Source organism: Nicotiana tabacum, chromosome 24 (genome assembly GCF_000715075.1).
Source record: "Nicotiana tabacum cultivar K326 chromosome 24, ASM71507v2, whole genome shotgun sequence".
In the NCBI taxonomy this organism is placed as follows: domain Eukaryota; kingdom Viridiplantae; phylum Streptophyta; class Magnoliopsida; order Solanales; family Solanaceae; genus Nicotiana; species Nicotiana tabacum.
The window spans coordinates 84,111,937-84,137,286 of NC_134103.1; the positions used below are offsets into that span (position 1 = coordinate 84,111,937).

Sequence of the window (25,350 nt, forward strand, 5' to 3'; positions counted from 1 at the left end):
AAACTTTAATTCCAAGCAAGAAACTGATAGATATATAAACATAAATGTATGGTGAAAAATATACCCACATCTAATAAACATGATTATACTAAAGAATGTGGAGTACAACTTGAGAGTAGAAATAGGTATAAACGAATTTCTTGCTCAATAAGACTAACCAACAACATATGAGTTGGTCTGTGCTCTTATAGTAATCATGTTTTCCCTAAATGTCACCAAAGATCACATAGACACATAGAAAAGAACATAACAGAAGTTTACAATGAGTCATTATATATGGTTTGGCAGGTTAGCAAATTTTCTTTTTCCTTCTTCACTTTCTTCTTTGGAGTGTGGATCTGATGATTCAAGACATATTTCACATAACTTTGAAGAAAGGAATAGTTTGTTCACAGTTACAAAATATTCCACACAAACATGAAGCAGTACCAAAACAAAAATGAAAAGAAGAAACAAATACCAGGAAAAAAGAAAGAAAGAAAGAATAATATCGACTTGCGCATTCTTCTCAAACCTCCAATGCAAATTCCTTCATCATTTTGTTGTGTGACATGCCCAAGTGCCCAACCCGTGAAACAATTGACTTTGATACCATATTCATTATATGCAGCTACAATAACTTAAAAATAAATTGTAACGCTTTGTGCAGCAGTTAAACAGCCATGACCAGTATCATTGCCACATTCAGAAGAATGATCACCTATGTGTATCAATCATGAATTGAGCTCAATAATAGACCTTTTCCAGAATAGCCTAGTGCGTCTTGACATATGCACATTTTGATGTTTACCATGGTTTATTGATGATGCATGATGATTCCTATCAATTGATAGTAGTTTTCCTGTTCATCGAGTCAGCTCCTCTCAAATCCGCCAATGATTTTTTTCTCGATCAGGTAATTGGTTCAAGGTTGTTATGGTTTCAAAAAAGAAGACCACCCCATGTTTGTTGCAATGCATGAAATACATTGAAATAGTGAAGAGTTCAAGAACCAAATAGTGCCTCGCAAAAGATTTCCTTATCAAACACCTTAGGTGCATCACTCTACAACTGTATAGTAATGGTGAGAGTCATTTATAGGAATCACATATTACACAAAACTCAAAGAGAGAGAACAAAACTGGAGAACAGAAGCATCTCACTGCTTCAGATCCACTTTTTTAAGAACGAAGAAATCAAATCTAAAGAAAATCAGAAAACAAACTTTTTGAATTCACCCTCAATAGGCAATTTCAAATAATAAAATTCAGGCTATTACATAGGGAAGGTTTACCCGGTGCGCACAAAGTGCTCACCACAGAGTGCTCACCCAGTGCGCACAAAGTGCTTACCACAGAGTGCTCACCCGAAGGGCAGAGGCTGTGACAGAGGTCGTAGCGTCCGCGGATTTCCCCTCTTACCAAAAAGAATAAATAATAATAATAAAATTTGCACACAAAAACAGTCGCACAACCAAAATTAGAAACAAAAAACACGCACCTAATTAAGTATTTATTTCCAAACATGCATATAAAAATTAGATAGAACTTCTGACATGTATGTAGATCTAGCAAGAAATTATTCAAAAGAATGTAAAAACAAACACAACAGAGGCTAGAAGATTTTTATCAAGCAAGTGATAAAATTAGAAAGAGACGGAATCCATGAAAATAAAAAAAAAATAGGAGAAAACTTGTAACGACCCGGACGGTTGTTTCGAGAGTTATAGCCCCGATCTCCTATTAACTGCTTCTCCCATATCTTTTTCTGCTATTGTGACTTACCGGGAGATTTCGTTTTGTTTTTTGGAGTGTTTTTGGACACTTAGTCCCTAAATAGAGGTTTAAGCCTTAGGATTTGGACCGTAGTCGGAACTGTGTGAAGACGACTCCGGAATGGAGTTCCTCGGCTCCGTTAGGTAATTTTGGACTTAGGGGCGTGTCCGGATAGTGTTTTGGAAGTCTGTAGCTCATTTAGGCTTGAAATAACGAAAGTCGGAAGTTTTGGAGATTTTGACCGGTAGTGGACTTTTTGATATCGGGGTCGCATTCCGATTCCGGAAGTTGGAGTAGGTCCGTAAGGTTGATTATGACTTGTGTACAAAATTTGGGGTCAATCGGACGTGGTTTGATAGGTTTCGGCATCGGTTGTCGAATTTGAAAGTTTCGAGTTCTTTAAGTTTAAATCGGAGGATGATTCGTGATTTAAGCGTTGTTTGATGTGGTTTGAGGGCTCGAATAAGTTTGTATGGTATTTTAGGACTTGTTGGTATGTTTGGTTGAGATCCCGGAGGCCTCGGGTTGATTTCGGATGGTTAACGGACATTTTGAACTTAAGAAAAGATAGCAGATTTCTGGTGTTTTTGTTGCAGACATTTCTTCATCGCGTTCACGAGAGAGGTCTCGCGATCGCGTAGGGCATCTGGGAGGCCAGCTCAAGTTTGTTCGTGAACGCGTAGGGCATCTAGGAGGCCAGCTCAAGTTTGTTCTTCGCGTTCGCGCAAAGGAGCCCGCATTCTCGAAGGTATGGTCAGTGAAAGCATCGCGAACGTGAAGAGTGAAACGCGTTCGCGTAGAGGAAGAGAGGCAGCTAGGGACCCCAGTCATTTGGTCTACACGTTCGCGAAGGACCAGGAAGTGAAAGGTACGCGTTCGCGAGAGGTCTCTCGCGTTCGCAAAGGAGGAAATTTGGTTAGTGGAATTTTTGTTATACGCGAACGCGAGATAGTGGCCACGCTCGCAAAGAAGGGAACACCTGGGCAGATTTTAAAGCTCAAAATCGAGGGTTTATGTCATTTTTCACCATTTGGACTTGAGAGCTCGGAATTAGGCGATTTTGGAGGGATTTTCACGTTGTTGTTTGGGGTAAGTGATTCTTACATAGTTTTGGTTAATTCTCACGATTATGTCTTTAATTTCATCATTAAATTAGTGATTTGTGGTGGAAAATTGGGGAAAATTTGAGAAAAGTTCTTAGGCCAAATTTTTGAATTTTGATCGAGATTTTGGTATCGGATTTGAGTAATTTTGGCAAGAGTGAACTTATTAGTGAATGAGTGTTCATATTTTGTGACTTTTACTCGATTCCGAGACGTGGGCCCGGGGAGACTTTTTGGGGCGATATTCTAATTTCTTGCTTTAAATTTGATTTTATTAATTAGATTAATTTATTATAGTTGTATTTATGGTATGTAATTGATTTTGACTAGATTTGGGCCATTCAGAGCCAGATATTCGTGGAAAAGGCATTGTTACCGATTGATTGAGCTTGGTTCGAGGTAAGTGGCTTGCCTAACCTTGTGTGGGGGAAATCCCCTTAGGATTTGGTGTTGTTATGATATGTGATCGCCATGTACGCGAGGTGACGAGTGCGTACACGGGCTATTTGTGGAAAAAAAACCTGATTTTTTCCGAGAAATAGCCTGTTTTCATCTTATCTGAGTATACTAGCATGTGTAGTTATTCTGTTAGCCTAGAGTAGCATGTCTATGTGTCCTAATAGCATATTTAAACTATTTGCAGCATGTTTAGTAAATACCGCCTCTTTCTTGACTTGTACTTAGTCTAAATTATAGGGTTTCTTGCTGTAACTGTTATATTCATTTGTTTGAGCTGCGTATTTACTTTGGGACTATGGAACGGTATTCCGGGAGATCTCCCCCTACATATTTACTTTTGAGACTACGAGGCGGTTCCTTGGGAAATCTCTCTGCACATTTACGTTTGAGACTACGAGGCGGTTCCTCGGGAGTTCTCCCTGCATATTTACTTTTGAGACTACGGGGCGGTACCTCGGGAGATCTCCTTGCACTTTTATTTTGGGACTACGAGACGGTATCTCGGGAGATCCCCTTTTGTTTATCCCTGTGTTCTGCGTTGTTACTTTGCTATGTTCTCCTTGTTTAAATTCTAGCCTCTTATTATATTCTTATACTCTCCTGCTTATTTATTACATACCAGTAGGTCCTTGTCCTGACCTCGTCACTACTCGGCCGAGGTTAGGTTTGGCACTTACTGGGTACCACTGTGGTGTACTCACGCCCTTTCCTGCACATATATTTCGTGTGCGGATCCAGGTTCCTTTTACCAGCCTCATCCTTAGTTGCAGTCGCTGCTGTTTCGGAGAACTTCAAGGTACATCTGTCCGCGCCCGCAGATCCTCGGACTCCCCATCTATCCCTCTATGTTGATTCTTCTCTTATTTCTATAGAAACTGATGTATAGAACAGTTAGAACTTCGTAGAAGCTTGTGACTTACGGTGTTCCGGGTCTTGGGAGTGTCATGTATATTTCGAGAGTTGATTATGGTATATGCCGAGCGGCATCTCAATTGCTTATTAAAATATTTGTTACTGTTAGTTGTTAATATTCATATTTTTCATTTCGTTTTCGCAAGTGTTGACTTACCTACTCATAGAGAATAGGTGCCGTCACGACAATTCACGGAGGGAAAGTTTGGGTCGTGACAAGTTGCTATCAGAGCTCTAGGTTCATAGGTGTCGTGAGTCGCAAGCCGATTTATTAGAGTCTCATGGATCGGTACGGAGACATCTGTACTTATCTTCGGGAGGCTATGGAACTGTTATGAAAAATTATGCTTCTTTGATTCCTTTTCGTGCGAAATTTGTTAGCATAAAAAATTCTAAACTTCTGTAATCTATTCTTTCTCACAGATGGTGAGGAACCATACCGTACGATCTGATGACCAGGCACCCACGCCCCCTGCTAGAGCCGCTAGAGGCCGGGGCCGGGGTAGAGGACGACCACGCGGTGCAGCCAGAGCACCCGCACGAGCTGCGACAGAGTAGCCCCCAACAGCTCCAGCTGGAGGGCAGGCACCAGCCCTCCAGGAGACTCTAGCCTAGTTCATGAGCATGTTCAACAACTTAGCTCAGGCTGGATTGATTCCATTAGCTCCCGCCGCATCTCAGGCCGGGGAAGGGGCACAGGCTTCCTCAGCCCGCACTCCTAAGCAGAGGGTCCAGGTTGATCAGGCCCCAGAGTTCATTCATATGCCGCCGATAGCTCCGGTTTATCATGAGACTAGGACAGCCGCTTCTGAGGCGGAGCAGCTCAGACTTGAGAGGTACAAGAAGTACCACCCACCTACCTTCAGTGGATTGGCTACAAATGATGCTCAGGATTTTTTGGAGGAGTGTCATTGTATTCTCCGTACTATGGGCGTAGCGGAGACGAGTGGGGTTTCTTTTACCACTTTCCAGCTTAGAGGAGCAGCCTATCAATGGTGGCGTGCTTATGAGTTGAGTAGTCCGGATGAGGCAACTTCACTTACATGGACTCAGTTCTCGGACATATTTTTGAGAGAGTATGTCCCTCAGAGCCTCAGGGACTCATGGCGCGCGGAGTTTGAGCAGCTGCGCCAGGGTGCTATGACTGTGTCAGAGTATGCAGTCCGCTTCAGTGATTTGGACCGACATGCACCAGCCTTGGTTGCCACAGTTCGAGAGAGGGTTCGACGGTTTATTGAGGGACTCCACCCTAGTATCCGTATTAGTATGGCCAGGGAGTTGGAGATGGATATCCCTTATCAGCAGGTTGTGAGTATTGCCAGGAGATTGGAGGGCATGCTTGCCCGGGACCGGGAGGAGAGAGAAGCCAAGAGGTCTCGAGAGACTAGTTCTTATTCTGGAGCTCGTGCCCCAGCAGCTCGCCATGGTATGGGTTATGTGAGTCGCCACATTCATTCATCTCTTCCGGTCGCCAGTGGTGTTCCAACCCCTTCTAGGCCAGTGGTGTTCCAGCCCCTTCTAGGCCCCAGGAGCCTTATTATGCACCACCAGTATCTAGTGTACCTCCTACTCGGGGTACTTTTAGCGGCCAGTCCAGCAGACCTGGCCCGAGTCAGTCATAGCAGCCACGCCCTCCGAGGGGTTGTTTTGAGTGTGGCGACACCCGCCATATGGTGAGGGATTGCCCCAGACTTAGGAGGGTTGCACCTCCACAGACTTCTCAGCCACCACGTGCTCCACCGGGTCCTCAGGCCATGATTCCAGCACTAGCTACTGCCCCACCTGCTCAGCCAGCTCGAGGTGGAGGTCGGGGAGGTCGAGGTCGCCCTAGAGGGGGAGGTCAGGCCAGGTATTATGCTCTTCTGGCTAGTGCAGAGACAGTTGCTTCCGACTCTATCATTACAGGTATTGTTCCAATCTGTCATAGAGATGCGTCGGTATTATTTGACCCAGGCTTTACGTATTCATGTGTGTCCTCTTATTTTGCCCCACACTTGGGCGTATCTTGGGGTTCTTTGAGTTCCCCTGTTTATGTGTCTACTCTTGTGGGATATTCTCTTATTGTGGACCTCGTGTATCGGTCGTATTTGATTGCTCTTAGTGGTTTTGAGACCAGAGCCGATTTATTATTACTCAGTATGGTAGATTTTGATGTTATCTTGGGCATGGACTGGTTGTTGCCCCATTATGCTATTCTTGATTGTCTCGCTAAGACCGTGACACTGGCTATGCCTGGCTTACCACGATTAGAGTGGAGAGGTACCTTAGAGTATACTTCCCGCAGAGTTATTTCATTTCTTAAGGCTCAACGAATGGTTGAGAAGGGGTGCGACGCGTATTTAGCTTATCGAGGGATGTCAGTATTAATAGCCCTACAGTTGAGTCTGTTCCAGTAGTGAGGGTTTTCCCAGATGTGTTTCCAGCTGAGTTGAATGAGTTGAAAGAGATATTGATTTAGGCATTGATTTGTTGTCGGGCACTCAACCCATCTCTATTCCTCCATACGGTATGGCTCTTCCTGAGTTGAAGGAGCAGTTATAGGAGTTGCTTGATAAGGGCTTCATTCGGCCCAGTGTGTCACCTTGGGGTGATCCTGTCTTATTTTTGAAGAATAAAGATGGTTCTATGCGGATGTGTATTGATTACCGCCAGTTGAACAAAGTTACAGTGAAGAATAAATATCCATTGCCTCGTATTGATGATTTATTTGATCAGCTACAGGGTGCCAGAGTGTTCTCCAAGATTGACTTACGTTCAGGCTATCATCAGTTAAAGATTTGGGAGCCAGATATACCGAAGACTGCTTTCAGGGCTCGGTATGGTCACTACGAGTTCCTTGTGATGTCTTTTGGGCTGACTAATACCCCAACAGCTTTTATGCACTTGATGCACAGTGGGTTCCGACCTTATCTTGAATCCTTCGTCATTGTGTTTATTGACAATATTCTGGTGTACTCTCGGACTCGGGAGGATCACGAGCAGCACCTGAGGACTGTGCTTCAAACTTTGAGAGAAAAGAAGTTGTAAGCAAAATTTTCTAAGTGTGAGTTTTGGCTAGACTCAGTGGCATTCTTGGGCTATGTAGTATCGAGTGATGGGATCAAGGTGGATCCGAAGAAGGTGGAAGCAATGCAGAGTTGGCCTAGACCATCATCGGCTACGGAGATCCGTAGTTTTCTTGGTTTGGCAGGGTATTACCGTCGCTTTGTAGAGGTATTCTCATCTATTGCAGCGCCTATGACCAGGCTGACCCAGAAGGGTGCTCCATTTAGGTGGACAGAGGAGTGTGAGTAGAGCTTTCAGAAGCTCAAGACGGCTTTAACTACAGCCCCAGTTTTGGTATTGCTTACAGGTTCGGGGTCCTACACTGTATATTGTGATGCGTCACGGATTGGTCTTGGCGCGGTATTGATGCAGGACGGTAGGGTGATTGCCTACGCGTCCAAACAGCTGAAGGTGCATGAGAAGAACTATCCTGTCCATGACCTTGAGTTAGCGGCTATTGTTCATTCCCTGAAGATTTGGCGCCACTATTTGTACGGTGTTCCCTATGAGATTTACACTGATCATCAGAGTTTGCACCATCTGTTCAAGCAAAAAGATCTTAATCTGTGTCAACGGAGATGGTTAGAGCTACTTAAGGATTATGATATCACCATTTTGTACCTCCCGGGGAAGGCCAATGTGGTGGCCGATGCTTTGAGTCGCCGGGCAGAGAGTTTGGGGAGTTTGGCATATCTTCTAGCAGCAGAGAGACCCTTAGCATTGGACGTTCAGGCCTTAACCAGCCAGTTTGTGAGATTGGATATTTCTGAGCCGAATCGAGTGTTGGCTTATGTGGTCTCTCGGTCTTCTCTTTATGATCGTATCAGGGAGCGTCAGTATGATGACCACCACCTGCTTGTCCTTAAGGACACGGTTCAACGCGGTGATGCTAATGAGGTCACTATTGGGGATGATGGCGTATTGAGGATGCAGGACAGGCTATGTGTGCCTAATGTAGATGGTTTGCGTGAGTTGATTCTTCAGGAGGCTCATAGCTCACGGTACTCTATTCATCCGGGTGCCGCGAAGATGTATCAGGACTTGAGGCAGCATTACTGGTGAAGGGGGATGAAGAAGGATATAGTGAAGTATGTGTCTCGGTGCCTAAATTGCCAGCAGGTGAAGTATGAGCATCAGGGACCGGGTGGGTTGCTTCAGAAGCTAGAGATTACGGAGTGGAAATGGGAGCGGATCACTATGAATTTCGTTGTTGGACTCCCATGGACTCAGTGGAGGTTTGATGCAGTTTGAGTGATTATGGATAGGCTGACCAAGTCAGCTCATTTCATTCATGTGATGATTACTTATTCTTCCGAGTAGCTGGCTCGAATTTACATCCGCGAGATCGTCAGGCTTCATGGCGTACCAGTATCTATCATCTCTGACCGGGGGTCGCAGTTTCTGGAGGCTATACAGCAGGAGTTGGGTACTCGGGTTGAATTGAGCACAACATTTTACCCTCAGACGGACAGACAGTCCGAACGCACTATTCAAATACTGGAGGATATGCTCTGCGCTTGTGTGATAGATTTTGGGGGTGCTTGGGACCAGTTCTTGCCACTTGCGGAGTTTGCCTACAACAACAGTTATCAGTCGAGTATTCAGATGGCACCGTATAAGGCTCTGTATGGTAGGCGGTGTCGGTCTCCAGTGGGTTGGTTCGAGCCAGGCGAGGCTAGATTATTTGGTACAGACTTGGTTCAAGATGCCCTGGATAAGGTGAAGGTGATTTAGGATCGACTTCGCACGGCCCAGTCCAGACAGAAGAGTTATGCGGATCGGAAGGTTCGCGATGTTCCATCCATGGTTGGAGAGCGGGTCTTGCTCCGGGTTTCGCCAATGAAGGGCATTATGAGGTTCGGGAAGAAGGGCAAGCTGAGTCCAAGGTTTATCGGCCCATTTGAGGTGCTGCGACGTGTTGGGGAGGTTGCTTATGGGCTTGCCTTGCCTCCTAGTCTTGCAGGGGTCCATCGAGTCTTCTATGTTTCTATGCTCCAAAAGTATCATGACGATCCGGCTCATGTGTTGGATTTCAGCTCATTCCAATTGGACAAGGATCTATCTTATGTTGAGGAGCCAATGGCTATTTTGGACAGGCAGGTCCGAAAGCTGAGGTTAAAGAACATTACATCCGTAAAGGTTCAGTGGAGGGGTCAACCGGTCAAGGAGGCTACTTGGGAGACCAAGCATATTATGCGCAGCCGTTATCCTCATCTTTTCACCACTTCAGGTATGTCTTTATGCTCGTTCAAGGACGAACGATTGTTTTAAGAGGGGAAGGATATAACGACACGGCCGGTCATTTCGAGAGTTATAGTCCCGATCCCCTATTAACTACTTCTCCCATATCTTTTTCTGCTATTGTTACTTGCCGGGAGGTTACGTTTTGGTTTTTGGAGTGTTTTGGGACACTTAGTTCCTAAATGGAGGTTTAAGCCTTAGGATTTGGACCGTAGTCGGAACTGTGTGAAGACGACTCCGAAATAGAGTTATGTTGGTTCTGTTAGCTCCGTTAGGTGATTTTGGACTTAGGGGCGTGTCCGGATAGTGTTTTGGAGGTCTGTAGCTCATTTAGGCTTGAAATGGCGAAAGTCAAAGTTTTGGAGATTTTGACCGATAGTTGACTTTTTGATATTGGGTCGGATTCTGATTCCGGAAGTTGGAGTAGGTCCGTAAGGTTGATTATGACTTGTGTGCAACATTTGGGGTCAATCGGACGTGGTTTGATAGGTTTCGGCATCGGTTGTCGAATTTGGAAGTTTCAAGTTCTTTATGTTTGAATCGGAGGATAATTCGTGATTTTAGCGTTGTTTTGATATGGTTTGAGGGCTCGACTAAGTTCGTATGGTATTTTAGGACTTGTTGGTATGTTTGGTTGAGGTCCCGGAGGCCTCCGGTTGATTTCGGATGGTTAACGAACCTTTTAAACTTAAGAAAAGATAACAGATTTCTTGTGTTTTTGTTGCAGACATTTCTTCATCGCGTTCGCGAGAGAGGTCTCGCGATCGCGTAGGGCATCTGGGAGGCCATCTCAAGTTTGTTCTTCGCATTTGCGCAAAGGAGCCCGCGTTCGTGAAGGTATGGTCAGTGGAAGCATCACGAACGTGAAGAGTGGAACGCGTTCGCGTAGAGGAAGTGAGGCAGCTGGGGACCCCAGTCATTTGGTCTACGCGTTCGCATAGTGGGTATCGCGTTCGCGAAGGACCAGGAAGTGAAAGGTACGCGTTCGTGAGAGGTCCCTCGCGTTTGTGAAGGAGAAAATTTGGTCAGTGGAATTTTTGTTATACACGAACGCGAGATAGTGGCCGTGTTCGCGAAGAAGGGAACACCTGGGCAGATTTAAGAGTTCAAAATCGAGGGTTTATGTCATTTTTCACCATTTGGACTTGAGAGCTCAGAATTAGGCGCTTTTTGGAGGGATTTTCACGTGGGTGTTTGGGGTAAGTGATTCTTACCTAGTTTTGGTTAATTCCCACGATTATGTCTTTAATTTTATCATTAAATTAGTGATTTGGGGTGAAAAATTGGGGAACATTTGAGAAACGTTCTTAGGCCGAATTTTGAGATTTTGATCGAGATTTTGGTATCGGATTTGAGTAATTTTGGTACGAGTGAATTCATGAGTGAATGGGTGTTCATATTTTGTGACTTTTACCCAATTCCGAGACGTGGGCCCCGGGAGACTTTTTGGGACGATTTTCTGATTTCTTGCTTTAGCTTTGATTTCATTAATTAGATTAATTTCTTATAGTTGTATTTATGGTATGTAATTGATTTTGGCTAGATTTGGGCCATTCGGAGCCGGATATTCATGGAAAAGGCATTATTACCGATTGATTGAGTTTGGTTCGAGGTAAGTGGCTTGCCTAACCTTGTGTGAGAGAAATCTCTTTAGGATTTGGTGTTGTTATGATATGTGAGCGCCGTGTACGCAAGGTAATGAGTGCGTACACGGGCTATTTGTGAAAAAAAAACTTATTTTTACCGAGACATAGCATGTTTTCATCTTATCTAAGTATACTAGCATGTGTAGTTATCCTGTTAGCCTAGAATAACATGTCTACATGTCCTAATTGCCTATTTAAACTCTTTGCAGCATGTTTAGTAAATCCCGCTTCTTTCTTGACTTGTACTTAGTCTAAATTGTAGGTTTTCTTGCTGTAACCGTTATATTCATTTGTTTGAGCTGCGTATTTACTTTGGGAGTACGGGACGGTATCCCGGGAGATCCCCCATGCATATTTACTTTTGAGACTACGAGGCGATTCCTTGGGAGATCTCCCTGCACATTTACTTTTGAGACTACGAGACGGTTCCTTAGGAGTTCTCCCTGCATATTTACTTTTGAGACTACGAGCGGTACCTCGAGAGATCTCCTTGCACTTTTATTTTGGGAGTACGAGACGGTATCTCGAGAGATACTCTGTTGTTTATCCCTGTATTCTGCGTTGCTACTTTGCTATGTTCTCCTTGTTTAAATTCCAGCCTCTTATTATATTGTTATACTCTCCTGCTTATTTATTATATACCAGTAGGACCTTGACCTGACCTCGTCACTACTCTGCCGAGGTTAGGCTTGGCACTTATTGGGTATCGCTGTGGTGTACTCACGCCCTTTCCTGCACATGTTTTTCGTGTGCAGATCCAGGTTCCTTTTACCAGCCTCGTCCTTAGTTGCAGTCGCTGCTGTTTTGAAGAACTTCAAGGTACATCTGCCCGCGCCCGCAGATCCTCGGAGTCCCCCTCTATCCCCCTATGTTAATTCTTCTCTTATTTCTATAGACACTGATGTATAGAACAGTTAGAACTTCGTAGAAGCTTGTGACTTACGGTGTTCCGGGTCTTGGGAGTGTCATGTATATTTCGAGAGTTGATTATTGTATATGTCGAGCGGCATCTTAATTGCTTATTAAAATATTTGTTACTGTTATTTGTTAATTTTCATGTTTTTTATTTCGTTTCTGCAAGTGTTAGGCTTACCTAGTCGTAGAGATTAGGTGCCGTCACGACGATTCACGGAGGGTAAATTTGGATAGTGACAAAACTCAAACCTCTTGAAGTAGCTAAGCAAGTGGAAAATTGCAGAGAGCGAAAAATCTAAGATATGAAGAAAATCAAATCGAATCTATCAAAATCATATCACCAAGAAATGGGTGCAACAAAGAAAGAAGGAGAATGAAGTAGAATCTACCAAAAATCACAAGGACAATAGAGTTAACGCCATAAGCAACCACAAACCAATCTATCAAACAATTTCACAATTTAAAAGATTGAAGAACATAAAAAGAGTAGAAGAAAGCTGAGATACTCACAAACTGAGATGGTCTTCTAAGTGAGAGAGAAATTATGAGTTGTGAAGTACTACCATAGACTATAGTTGAATGTAAGTGCAGTACACGTGGTTTGGTCAAATTAGTAGTAGCACACGTGTCCCTATGAGAAGGTATGGAGAATTACACTATAGACTATAGTTGAATGTAAGTGCAGTACACGTGGTTTGGTCAAATTAATAGTAGCACACGTGTCCCTATGAGAAGGTATGAACAATTACCAATTTACCCTTAATTTTTTTGAAATCCCAGTGTTCGTCCCAATGTTTCGTACACCATAAGTGCGACTTCTAAATAATAAAATAGTAACTAGTTATACTATCTTTAGTAACTAGTAGGGTGAAGCCCGTGCATCCATCTTTAGTAACTAGTAGGGCCCAACATGATATTATGGCAAACAAAGTAAAATTACATAGAATCAACAACATAATTTGGTTAATGAATTAAAAAGTTTGTTCAAACTAAATACAACACCATATCAAAAAATAGACGGCATCGAATCTAGCAAATTCCAAAGCAACATGCTATGAAGAGCTAATTTGCAAAAAGATCAAACAGTTTTGAGTCTCCACCTGCAGTAGAAGCAACATGTTAAACGGGTATATAGAAATTTGATGGTCTATGGCTAAAAGTTTTAATTCGATTTATACAAATAATAGTGAGCTCACAAAGCTTTATAAATCAGTATCATAGAACAAAAGTAACATTAAGATGCTTTCCAGCGAACATCTATAAATCAGTCTTACTGAGATAAGAATAACAAAACATCTACAAAATTCTTAGAACGATAAAAACAAATCTACATTAGAACCAAATAAGGCAAAACCATAAGAGTCCGTTGGCATAACGTAAAATGCCATAATTAGAAAGATCGTTGGACAGAGAAACTAAACTCAACTTATCATCCTATTTAGATGTATTCAATACAAAATATTCATATATATTATACTCTGCAAAATTTTCAAGATAATGAAGAAAAATATAAATTAGAGTTTAATAAAGCAAAATCATAACAAATCAGAGTGATTCTTGGCCGGGAAAAGTAAGCTTCGCTTGTCGTAAATTGATTGACTCCTACGGTGATGTACTTGCTTTCCTTGCATGAGAGACAGATACATTGTGCACTCAAGATGATGAATGCCAAACAATATATTTCATTCATATTATATTTTTTGTTACACGGGAAACATTCAACCAAAAGAATGTGGTTAATCAAATCCTTATCCATCATAAAGCAAGCATGTACGAAGAAATTGAACTACATTAACACAATTTTAAAAAAGCTTACATCAGCAAAAGCCCTTTGAGAGTTAGCTTCAGTGGTATTTTGCAACAAAAATGGCACTTATTAGACCGTCCAGTACATTTTTTTGTAAGACTCAATATTCCAAACATGTAATTAAAAATCAGATATCATTTCGGACATGCAGGTAAAAATCTAGCAAGAAATTGTTAAAAAGAACAGAAAAATTAATATCCAATGGAAGATTAGTAACAAGCAAAATCAGGAGACTGAAAAGAAGGGCAAAACTCAAAGATGTAGGTTAAACACTAAAAGAAAAAAGAAGAAATAGAAGCACATAAGGATTGAGAAACTTACAGAGAGATGGGTATACACTTCATGTTGCCTTTGGTACTATTTTATGATGCAGTGTTGGTAGACTTTCCTGCGGCACTTTAGTCATGATTCTATCAAGTCTTCGTATTTGCTATGGTAAGCACTTTTTGAAAGAAACTGCATTTTTGTGACACAAATTAAATTTCTCCAGCAGTTCTGGAGAAGCAATGAAGAAGCAGGATAGTGTTGGTGGTATTTTTTATAAAATAAATGTATAAGAGCGAAAAGTTACTTCTTCCAAGAATTATAGGATATCCTTCATTTTTTTCAATTTTTCCCGAAAGCTCGGTTCCTTCAATGTCTGCAAAGTCCTCCCATAAATTGAGCAGAAACTGCTTTTTCCTGCCAATGGAGAGAATGTATTACTTATTAAATATCCATCGTAAGGATATATCTACATGTTGGAAAGAAAAGTAAGTGTATATATATTGTAAAAATATTGTACTGACTGACTGTCTATAACAATAATCTTCCGTCACCTATTTGAAGCACGACCTGCATACTTTAGACAGCCACAACGGACAACGACTCCTAGTATATCTGCTTGGGAAAAAAATAGAATGATCTTTCCAGAGCGAAGAAATATAATAAGGGGAATACATTTATTCTATAGAAGCCAAATATTTCATCAAGGTAAAGGTAACAGATGATAGGGGTAAATAACCAATTTCTGTAGCAATGTGTGGAGTCATATGAGCAATGTGGTCGAAAGAAGTGATATTCAACTTCGCCGGTGGTAGTAGTGGTTTCTCACTCTCATTATTTGGCTCAATATGTTCCACTATAGTCTCGCGATCAACCACCTAATAAAATTTATATATTGGTGGACCATATAAAGTTGATGAAACTTTAACTTTTGCAGTGGAGATTAGATATATCTGTAAGAGTTTAAACTTGTCGGCATAATACGGAATGGCATCGCCATACACGACTCCCCGAATTTGTTGCTCCTGTAAAGTGTCAATTTTTTGTTACAAATGCAGTAAAATTATAATAGTATAAAGTTGAATATATGTTGTTGCTGTAGACATAATTACCTCTTTATCCTCGAAAATATGATTTTGAAATCTAACTTTTTTCTCGGGACTCTCTCGTTCTCGACCTATGTCGACAATTTGGACCTTACATATCCAATCCGGTGTATCAGTTATTATTTGATTGATGTTGCCTCTTAGTTGCATGATATCCTGGTAAAAAATAATAAAATTCTTGAGAAAAAGAGGATGATTGCAAAATCAGGAGCAATGACGGACATGCAAGCGCAAATTTAGTGGAAAATCAAAATCAAATAAAAGTCGAATGTGTTCAACAAAGAAGTATTTTTAGTATGTTATGCTTTTTGCCAAAATTTCATTCCAACTAATCAGTTCGTTCACATGTTCACTAATATTAGCAAACAATGAATCAAAAGAAAACCTACGTAAAATATCAATCAAAAGAAAACCTATGCACATTGTATGCCTCTATCCTCATCTCAATTGAAAGAACAACCTAACCACTAAATTTTTTGACTATGCAGCATGAGTTTCTAATGTGTTAAATATACTCATGCTTGATTTTATAATCCAAGTTTTATGAATACACAAAGATCTAATTCTCGTGACTATTTGTCATGTTGCCTAAAAGATAGATCACTTTGAGGTTGCTGAATGATAAATTACTGCATTACGGAACTCAAGAGATGTTAAAATAATTTTTCAATTGTGTCAGGCATATTATCAAACACTTGGGTACATCACCGTGCAAAGGAAACACCACATAAAAAGTATAATGAATCAGCCAGTATCTACACTTGTAATGTCACATGAAACAAGTGGAAAACACCCCAGAAGAGTTTAATCAGAGGAAGATTTATACTTATAAACTTAAAATAAAAATACGGTCTTTGGTTAATCAAAGCCTTAGACATCATAAAGCAAGCATGTATGAAGAAATTGAACCAAATTAACTTAATTTGAAAAAAGCTTACAAATTCCCACATTGGAAAAGAGGATTTGAGGGAAGCAAAAGCCCTCTGAGAGTAGTTTCAATGGTGTTATGTGATAAAATAGCGCTTATTAGACCGTCTAGTGCACTGCACTCTCTTCATAAGACTCAATATTCCAAACATATAATTAAAAATCAGATATAATTCCGGACATGCATGTTAAAATCTAGCAAGAAATTGTTAAAAAGAACGGAAAAATTAATATCCAATAGAAGATTAATAGCAAGCAAAATCAGGAGACAGAAAAGAAGGGCAAAAATCAAAGATGTAGGTTAAACACTAAAAGAAAAAAGAAGGAATAAAAGCCCAGAAGAATTGAGAAATATACACAAAGATGGGAAGCGAAGGCCGGAGAAGAAGAAATTGCAGAGGAATTGTGTCCTAATTCCACTTTTGAAGACTACTAAGAGCCATATAATGCGCTTTATGTGTATATTAAGTGACCTCCACGTGTTGAATAGCCAATGAAATTGGTCTAAAGAGGGTTCAAACTTAGTGTACACTTTATGTTGCCTTTGGTACTATTTTATGATGCAGTGTTGGTACACTTAAACCGATGCTTCTAAATATTAATATTAGTAATGTGAAAATCAAAAGACCAACTGACTGCATTTTTCATTAGATAAAATGATAAATGATCACAAACATTTAATATCGAACATAAGAGCTTGTTCATATCAGCTAGTTCAAGTGCTCGGATGGTACAATGGACACTCAAAATCACTGATACTTGCACCCAAAATATAATTCGAAAGGACCAACTACTAAGTAATCTCAGAATGCATGAAGTCCCTTTCTCCAACTGCTCGATGGAGCCTGAAAGTAGATTTTGGATATCGAATGTATGTTATTCTTGGTTCCCCGAGTACACGTAAGTATATGTGGCCGTCAAGTAATAAATTGACTCGAAAGTCGGATGTCGAACCCACAGAGACTTAGATTAATCGTTAACTAAGCAAACTAAAATTAATTTACTGTCCAAGATTATAAAAAATATTATTTTTCTACTAAACTACTATTGCAGAAATTAAACAAGTAATTAGCTAACTTAATTAGGAGCAAGCGATTGTAGTTAGACTTAAGTCAAAGGAGATGAAGATTCCGGGGTTATGGTTGGTTTGTCAATCCTATTGAGTTCGTAATTACACATGTTAATCCCAATTATCTATGATTACTAGTTGACCGGATCGTTTATATAAATAGCATGTTCCCACAATACTATCCGTCTATCCACAATATATTAACCATATATTCCTATGGTATTGAATCTATCATGTACGAATATAATACAATATTCAACTAAGCAAGACTTTTAGGTATATTCCTATCCTAACCGTGAAATCTTTTCCCGAGCCACGGGTTCAGAAATAAGCGCTCTCTAATTCTACTCTAATCTAAACACGGCTTTCCCAAACATAGCATAGATAGTAAATAGAACTCAACTGTTGGCCAAACAATTAAGCAATTATGCACAGAATTAGAGAAACAACCAAAGACGATAACTCGAATTAACGGTAATGTAATTAATAAACTTCAATATTCATGACAACCACAATCCTAGAATGCAAAGTTTAGCTCCACATAAACATGGTAGAAAAATAACAATTCATCCAAAGAAACGTAAAGGTTACTAAGTTTGATGGAGAAAAGATGGAATATGATGAATTCTGGCCTCCACGGTGGCTCTGTTCTCTCCCTTGGTCCAAAGTATGTTCGATCCCCCCAAAATAGGTTTAGAACCCCTTTTATGCACGTTAGGGACGTGTAGGGTTGAAATTCCCAAGTCCCAGCCGAATTAGGATAAAATCCGCCCTTCAGCGTCTCGCTTGGTGCCTGGTGCCAACCTAGACAACAAACTTTTTTGTCTTCTGTCAATGGCGTTTTGGTTGGTGCCTAGCTCCAACCTGGGCACCAAACGTTTTCGACTTTTGTGCCCTGTTGCCTTTGGCATTTTGGTTGGTGCCTAGCGCGAACCTAGGCACCAAACTTATACTTCCTCCAGATTCTTTCGTTTTTACTTCACTTCGCATGCAAACTTTCCAAATTACTTTCAATTGACTCCTACACATATAAATAACATTATTAAGATCGAGTCACAAATATTCACACAAAAATTAACAAGATCGAGGTATCATGCAACGCAAATTACATGCAAAAATATAAATTTTTAGCCAAACATCAGCTATGAAGCTTGTTTATTGGGTTTTCCACAAGAATAATAACCATAAGTGATATTTTATACTTGAATACCACACTAGAGGGGACGATTTGCGTGGTGTCCAATTTTTGTGTGCACTGAATTATGGAAGGACTTGGTTCTTCTATGCGTTACTTAAACTACAGTTACAGATAAATAATACAGAAAGTAAAGAACAGAAGTATTTTTATGTGAAAAACACCCGGCTCAAAAGGTAAAAAAATCATGACCTACTTCCCAGTATGATTTTTTCCAAACATCTCATTACAACTCTGAGCCAAACAACAATGTTTACAAACTCTTGTGAACCTGAGGATTAACTCTAACCCTTGTAGTAACAAGCCACAGGCTGTTGCGATTGCTTCAAGTTAACTCTAACTTAAACAATACAACTCAAGTATCTAGTACAAATGCTTCTAATAAATATTGAAAGGTACAACTTAAAAGCTCCTACTACAATAAAACTAGAATTAAAGAAAGACACATGGAACTGGTTCTTCAATCTGGTTCATGTAGCTTCAGGTTCGCATTCTTGAAACTCGCAGGAATTGCTCATAAAATGTCTTGCTATTTTGCTCTCAATTCTTGCTTAACTTCAGTATGTGTGCATCACATGTAAAAGAGAACAACCCTGGTATTTATAAAGTTAGTAAATAAAGAGTAACTAGAAGTCAAATGTTTTACTCTTCCTCGGTGGAAGAGTTCTAGTTAACTTTAATCTCTAACTCTTTTCTTATCTAGGATAGAGTTCTCTTCTAGTAAGGAGTCCTGCTCCTTATCAATTATGCAATCTTTTCATTCAGGGATTATCAGATATAACCACTTATACTTATCCCTTGCACATGCATGCCTTTTGCTTGAATCTGACTGTAACTTGTGTACACTGTCCATGGACATGGTTCATGCATGTGTTCCTTTGTCAATCATCAAAATCAAAACTGCTCAAGTCAAAAATATTCCCGCTTTTTGAATATGACAAGCTCTGTTCTTTTCAGAAGCATGGAACCTGTTTGAACTCGGCTCAATATCAACCACAATGTTATAGCAGTTTCTATTTAACGTCACAAATCATCAAAGACCGGGTTTATTAGGTTATAAACATCACATTCCAAAGCAAAAGCACACCTTATCTTCTCCCTTTTGGCATCATCGAAAAGTTGCATAACTAAGTTAAGTAACCAAATTTTAGCAGATATCACTCATGGCCACTGGGGCTACTTCAAATGCAATCATGGGTTAAATTTTCTCTTATCAATCTAAGAATATTAGCCATCTAAGAAATATCAACAAACAATTAGAGCAAAATCAGTGAATTCTATTGATAAGATTCTTCCACAAAGTATAAAAAGAAATAAAAATATAGAACCATCAGTGAAAGAAAATCTCACTTGGGTCACTGGTTACTACTATGCTAAGAATGGTTTAGGACTGGGAGAGACTAGGTTCTTGGTTCTTGGCCTGAAGCAGTTATACCATGTCTTGAATAATGCCCTCATTCTTCTCTTTCACCTTTGCAATCTCAGACTTGAGAGAGTCTTTCTGACATTGTACTTCAGCCAACCTAGTCTTCAACCGTTCAATCTCAGCATCCTTAGCCCCACTCTCCTGCTCCAACACTCTAACTTTGTTACTCTTAGGTACCCTCTTGGATGAATCAGGTTCTTTGGGCACAGTTTGGACTTGGTAGTCACAATCAGTCAAAGTTTCGGCCCCAAAGTAGTCTTTCATCGTACAAACATCCTATGTTTTTTAGATGAACCTTAAAGTCATCAAGCACAACAGTTAGGATAAAGCCATAGGGAATGACATGATTTTAATGCCACAAAAACCCTATGAAGAGGCTGGATTATGAACCCTGGCCAGTTAATCTACTTCCCACTATCCTGGCACTCCATAAGGACCTGGTTTATAAAGGTAGCAATGTGCCTTCATTCCTGCCTAGGCAAAAATGCTTTGTTGATAAATTCAAAGAGCACTTTGTGGGCAGGTTCCATCTCACTCTTATAAACAGCTCTGGTTCTTGCTCCAAGTCCCTATCAGCAAGTTTCCTGGTGATGGCCAGTGAGGTAGGAAGATTTTCTAGACTATGCCCTTTCAACTTGGTATAATCATTATACCCCTCAGTAGGTATACCTAGAATCTCTCCTAGCTCTTTATTATCAAACCTCACCTTCACTCCTTTCACTTCACGATTGACCCTTCCATATGAAATTTCACAGTTTGCAAAGAATTCCATATTCTCAGCCCTGGCCAAACTTCCTTCCAACTGAAGGACCACGTCCTTCCAACCTTGTAGCTCCAATTATTTCAGCAGCAGAACCATGCCTTCCTTTTCTAAATAACTTAGGAGCCTCCCCTTCTGATCTCATTCAATTTCACTCCTCACTTTGTGGTTATGAAAATGGTCGATGCAATAGTAATACACAACAAGAGTCGGGGTCAAATTTCGCAGGGAGCTATATGGATAGGTTTTAGTAGTATATATCTTAGCGTGTGAGTTTGTATATCTAAATTTGCACTTCCGCAATATTTGGTTTTGTTTAAAAATCTAAACTAAACTACGATTGTGATTCAAAGAATGAAATTAGGAAATTATTTTTGTTGTTTTCCAAATGATATAAAAGGCCTAGGGATATGACCTTCACCTAGGTGTTTTCCTAATGGGTTGTAAACGTTAAAGCTTGTTTTATTGATCGGGGTATATTATAGCTATCAACACTCAAGTACCCACTCAATACCTCTCGGTCAGAGAGTCATTTTTTCCAATTTGGCTTTCTCAAGTCCAAATGGGTATTGAACAAAATAGTTGATAAGAAGCTCAAGTCGGGTTTAACTATTTCTAGGTTCAACCCTTTAATTGGGCTTATCAATCTCTCGATTGACCCAATTTCTTACTAGCCAAGTTTTTCTAGACTATGTCTCTCTTTATCAAGTAGAGACTAAGTCAAATAGGCATGAATTAATGTTTGCAGCCATTAATTTTTCAAATAAAAATAAGAACAAGACTAGATAATAAACACTCAACCATAAACAAGTAATAAATCAAACACCCATTAAGTTTACACAGTAGGGTTGAGTCACAACCCTAATAAAAATTTAGCTACTCATGATCAAACTAGAAGAAACAGGAGATGAAATGATAATTAAACCCATATTAATAATTAAAATGATGAAATTAATATTCAAAAAGCTCAAAATAGCAAAAACTACTAAAATGAGTAAAGGAAATCATCTATTGTAGCAGTTGATGTCAAAAGTTGACCTAAAAAGTAAAACTCTTCTATTTATACAAAGCTGAGATTTTCAGACAAAAATGCCCTTTCGGAGGTTCTGCGGCCGCACAATTCCATGTGCGGTCCGCACTTTTCTTCAGCTTGACATGAGTGGAAATATGCGGCCACATAATTCTGATTTGTGGCCGCACTACTTTCTTTCTGCGGTCCACACAATTCTGAGTGCGGCCGCATCTTGCTCTTCTGCGGTCCGTACAATTTTGAGTGCGACCGCGTGGCTTTACTTCTGCGGCTGCACAATAATTGTGCGGTCCGCACTTTGAGATGTAGGCTCTCTGAACTTTTGCTCTAACCCAGCTTCTGTAGCCGCACAATTTGTGTGCGGTTCGCATCTTGCAACATTCTCTGATGGAATTGTTTCACGACCTGTGGCCGCAGATGATATTCTGCGGTCCGCACTTTGAGCTTTTGTGCCTGTTTTTGTCCATGAGTTCATATTACTCCTTCTTACGTTGGATTTCATCTCGGGAGCTCATCTTCTAATATTCCTGCAATTAAGTACATTTCATCAGTTTTCGGGAACACAATTAAGCACTTTTGGACTAAAACGAAAGCTAAAAGGCTCTAATAAGTAGTCAAAATCCCCACTTATCAACTCCCCCAAACTTAAGCTTTTTCTTGTTCTCAGGAAAATAAAGTAGTTCCCTCCTCCACAAGTTAAGAACTATTCCTGCTAATCAAAGGTGAATCAATCACACATCAATTGGGACCAACAATTACCTACGACACTTATGAATTATCAATAAGGCCGCAAGTTAAACTTTTAAGCATGAATGGTTCTAATGTGACACTTGAGCATCAAGAGTTGACTTTATTTATCAAGGAAGCTTGCTCTTTCATGTAGGTCATTGTTGATCCCAAACTCCTCCTCTACTCTCTGTTTGCCCATCTCACTTAAGAATATGGCACTCAATTCAAAGATTTGTGAAAGGTTCATTCATCACTCTCAAAAGAATGTCACAAGTACGGCTTTAAGTACCATAGGCTTGCCTCTCATGTAAATCACCACTAATGTAAGCTTACTCGGCTTGAAATCACGTACAGCTTTTTTGGGATGCAATGAAGGCTTTTGGACTAAGGTTGGATAAGCTATGATAGAACGAGTTCACCTTTCCTTAAGCACTCTATTTTCTTTTATCGGCTCATGCTTTTGCCAACTCTTTGAGGCATTTTCTTTTTCTTAAGGGAACTAGAGAGACTTAACATCACTTTTTCTTGTTCATGATATTCATTTTTTCCTTCTTTTCTTTTTCCATGCTTCGCATCATTACTTTTTTTTGAATCCCTTCAACGTTGCCTTTCTTGCAAAGAAGGCTTGTAACATGGTTGTCAAATGATAAAGGTTTTAGGCTCAAATGGGTTGACTAGGGATAACAACATTGGTGGGCAATGAAAAATTTCAAGCGGGTCAAGGAGAGCCTACAATCACTTCTCAAGCCAAGCAAAACTTAAAATTTTGCCTAGAAACACATTTGGGGCAAGTTCTAGACCATTCGCACGGGTACTTAGACTTGCAACGACAACATCTCACCTCTCACACAACTGGATTGTTAAAGAGGATAGAATCGAGGGCCCACAACGACCATATTCAAGATTGAGAATCACTATGATTTGACTAAACTACTTGATGATTGCCTAATTCAATACAAGAGTCAAAAGGTCACTAACTAGAGCTATTTCTTTCCAAAAAACTTGTTTTTAACCATAAGCAAGTAGTTAAGTGTGTTGTACCAAGTGAAGCATGTTTGACTCTTCAAGCATGACTTAATTAGGTCTTTTTATTCATTATTACTACTATTATTACCTAACTACCAACAACGGACTTAATCCCTTAAGAAGGTTGTCACGCCATCCATCATTGGGAAGAGTCACCCGGTTCACACAAAAACTCACCTATGGAAAGAACCGTGGCATTAAGAAAACCAAAGGCTTATTATCCACTAAAACATAAAAAGATTCTATTAAAGCAAAAAGAAGCTACTACTTCAAAAAGCAAATAAAAAAGAAACTACCAAGTCAAAACGAAGACAAACATAAAGATAAAGAAGCTAATAAAGCAAAAGGCTATTGAAAGCTAAACAAATATACATAAAGAGGGATAAGGGAGAATATATACATAACGAGAAGTAAGGAGAAAATAGTACTTAGTTAATTACATGCCAATTTGTCTCATAGTTATCAAAATACATCATTAGAATCATCAAAATGTAAAAGAAACTCCACCCCTCTGAATAAAAATAAGCGTTGTCCCCAATGCTTAACAAAATAAGAGTATAAGAAGGATGAGAGTGAAGAAAACTCCCTATGGTTCTGTGGCCATCTCTGTGTCCCTAGTAGTGGCACCAACCTCAATCTCCAATTGGATCTCATCATCCTCAAGTCCGGGAGTACCTGGGTTGGTGAACATCTGACGAACTGCCTCACTAATGTCAGCAACAAGGTCTGGTTCCTCAGAATTGCCAGTTGCTATGGTGGGCTCTGTGGGATCTGGGCCTGGGTGGTGCGGGTCTATCAACATGTCAAATGGAATATCTCCGGCTGCTGCAAGCTTGGTGACTTGTCGTCGTAGCTTATCCACTGATTTCTTCGAAGCATGTGACTTCTGCATCTTCCTTACTTCTTTTCCTAATTCTTCAATCACGGACCCATATTGTACCAGAGTAGCCATGATAGTGTTCTGGTTGTCCAGGATCTTCTTCAATATATTCTTCGACTGTGGGAGGAATTTGGGGTGCCGGAGAAAATAATTGTGCTGAAACCTAACTAGATATGTCAGTTAGCTTTGCAGCAACTGTCTGCATCCAGTTGTTGAGGCTCGCCAGTGTCTGTGAGACTCGCATCACAGATAGTGGAGCAGAAGGCATAGGTACCGGCTTCAAAGCCGATGAGGGAGGTACTGAGGCTGAAGGTGGAAGAATGGCAGCTGTATTGAAAGATGGCACTCCGAAATGGAAGGCACATCTGCGGACTCTGCATCTACCACCGAAGGTTCATCAGACTGGCCTACGGTAGTAGTCGGCTGACCCTTTCTCTTGGGGTTGTGTGCATCCATCAAAGAATAACAAGAGAAAGGCTTCTTTGCCCGAACCTTCGTGTCATAGTCTCTGGGCTCTACCTGTGCATCCGTAAGGCACTCAATGATGGTGTTGGGATACGGGTAGGAAGTATCAGCCTGCCTGGCAACCACTGACATGTTGGCCGACATCACGACACCCACATTGATCGGGTACCCGGCCATAATAGAGGCGACTAGAACTGTCCGTGGAATAGGTAAGTTTATCTTGTTCTGGCATGGGTCTAGTCTGCTGCATACGAAGGTCTGCCATCCCATCACCTCAAAATTTAGGGTGTTTTACTGAATAGGAACCCCTCCAGTGATCCATGGTGGTGGTGGCCCGGGGGCTGCAAGAAGCTCAGCTAGCCAAGGGCGAGCTGCATCACTCATCGCCAGCTTCTCCAAGTACTGCACTGGCTCCACATCCTCAAACCCCAAGTAGGAGTTTAGTGTGATCTGGCCGAACCACACCTTCAGATTTATCACTTTTGTAACTTTTGGTCCCTTTCTTGATATGTGCCACATTGGCATAGAACTCCCGGACCAAGTATTCATTTGCATCCATAACTGACTAGGTGAACAACATCTACCCCTTTC

At 40.6% G+C, this 25,350-nt stretch overlaps 2 long non-coding RNA genes across 7 annotated transcripts; both read right to left on the reverse strand.

Moving 5' to 3' along the window:
• Nucleotides 1-339: 339 nt before the first annotated feature.
• LOC142178515 (uncharacterized) lies at nt 340-12,665 on the reverse strand. Its single transcript, XR_012706689.1, has 2 exons — nt 12,586-12,665; nt 340-1,050 (listed from the first exon to the last, which is right to left on the reverse strand). It is a non-coding gene; the product is annotated as an uncharacterized LOC142178515 (long non-coding RNA).
• Nucleotides 12,666-13,023: 358 nt separating this feature from the next.
• LOC107824224 (uncharacterized) lies at nt 13,024-16,667 on the reverse strand. 6 transcript variants are annotated; one of them, XR_001656813.2, is made up of 7 exons: nt 16,537-16,667; nt 15,259-15,408; nt 14,886-15,171; nt 14,701-14,761; nt 14,454-14,563; nt 14,204-14,338; nt 13,024-13,175 (listed from the first exon to the last, which is right to left on the reverse strand). It is a non-coding gene; the product is annotated as an uncharacterized LOC107824224 (long non-coding RNA). The 6 variants fall into 6 exon arrangements; XR_012706611.1 differs by having other exon boundaries at nt 14,675-14,761; XR_001656812.2 differs by having other exon boundaries at nt 14,671-14,761.
• Between the last annotated feature and the right edge of the window lie 8,683 nt (nt 16,668-25,350).